Below are 2,122 nucleotides of genomic sequence, written 5' to 3' on the forward strand. Positions count from 1 at the left end.
CACGGGTTCCTGAGTGTTGTGTTGCGTGTTCAGTGCGGCAGAAATTAGAGTGTGTGTCGGCTGGACGCGCACAGGACTTCAGGTGGCAGATGCACCGAGGCTGTGGTGAGACAAATCACAGAAAAAGGTGAAGCGTTAAAAAGTATATGAAGGCGCTCTGAACGTCCCGACTTTAGAACAACTATTTTGAATGTAGGCATGGATTGTAGCTGGTGAGGACTTGACACAGATATCTGTAATGTGGCATACTTTTACACAAATTCGACACGACAAATAACACTACATGGCCTGCTTTAGACAGTGGAGAGTTTTGGCGTACTAGGAGGGAAAACAGCAGAGCAAAAAGGCCATTTTGACGGAACGCAGTGGATGCCAATGATCGCACTCAAAGCAACTGCAACTACAGATTGAGAAGTTTAATGATGCATTGCGGTCGTCAATCACACTGCCATTGCGCGCGTTTTCAAGACGTAAACTTGTGGTCATAGATGTATACACCACAGGAAACCAACATATACTGGGATATGTCGTTTGCTTGTACTTCATAGTAGGTATGGCCACATTTAACACCGGCAAGAAAGCCCAGGCTTGATCGCACTCACCCGGAGTTGTGTTTGCTTCTGCGCGTGCGCACCGCAGCAGTAGTTCGATTTGGAGGCCACCTGATTACTACACCCTTTAAGGTGGCATGTGAGCTACAACCAAGCCCATGCGAGAATAAAGAGTTAAATAAATAGACACCTCGATGAATAGTCTGAAGTCCAAATAATATGGATGGCACGTAAGCTATAACTAGGACACAGATATGTAAAGTAGCACGATACAATGAGGCATAGAGTAGAATCACTACGTGTATACAGCACAGAAGTATTGTACAGTAGGTTAAAACCAAGTAAAACACTTCAAAACGTTGCTAGCCACGATACAGAATAACCAAGCGTGATAAACAATAGAAACGTATATATATATATATATATGTGTGTGTACATATTTTTGTGTTTGTATGTGTAAGTGTATGTATATGTTTATTATATATATATATGTATTTATATATTAATATATATATTATATAATATATATATATATATATATATTATGCGTGAAGTAGACAAATCTTTTTCCTATACACTTAAATGCAGTTGCATAGTTGTCCAGTGTAGTATCAACAAGTGCTCTAAAATTCATTAAAATATTGACAGACTTATATATACCTTCGTCTTCGCAGCAGCCTTGGGAGGCATTATACCAGAGAATTGCCTCAGAACTCAGAAGTGGTATGCAGTGTGTTTACACTTGTGAATACCTTATCACTCGGATGATCTCTACAAACTGGTGATGCAGAATGACGTATGTATATTTCTATTTACACAGCAAACTATTCGTAAAAACGTGAATTGGTTTGTTAAACGTTCAACGTATTCTAAAGTAAAAGCGACCGGTTATCTTGAAAACATTTTAATGTGAAACGGAAATAGGTCAGGCTATTTTACGTTAAAAAATGTATCAACGTATTGTGATAAAATATAATAAATTCAACACTTTTGTATAACTTTCAACTAAAATTTTGGTTGGTCTTGATTTTAGGTGCAAAATTTGAGTTCTGAGGTGCACTATATAGGAAGTATTATCCCATATAGTTTAATTAAGTTCCATAAAAGGTTTGACCCTTCCTACACTGCTTCTACTTTTAGGGTTTAGGGTATAAATACCAAAACGTTATACGCTACGTTATTCGCCTGCCAGCCAGCCAAAACCGCAACTCAGTTTTCGCGGGAAACTAAATTTACGTGATTGCACATATGGTGCGTTCAAGTGCGGTTAACTCTGGTTATTGAATATTGATACTTCCGACTTACGTGTATGCATACTCTAGGCACCAATATTCAAATGAGCTCCCTCTGTGGACCCCCAGTGCATTCACATACATACACATCAGTACATAAGCAGCAGTATCTCGAGGTGATGCATACACATTAGCAGCGTAACACTAATGTATTCCGCTACCATGGCTAGAACGAAGAGAGGCAAGTTTGCCATGAAAGTGCCGGCCAAGCATACTAGTCAGCCGAAGCCCAATACACCCGCACTACCAGCAGATGACGGATCGAGTTCTATAAATACA

This window comes from Sphaeroforma arctica, assembly GCF_001186125.1.
Source record: "Sphaeroforma arctica JP610 unplaced genomic scaffold supercont1.81, whole genome shotgun sequence".
Taxonomy (NCBI): Eukaryota; class Ichthyosporea; order Ichthyophonida; genus Sphaeroforma; species Sphaeroforma arctica.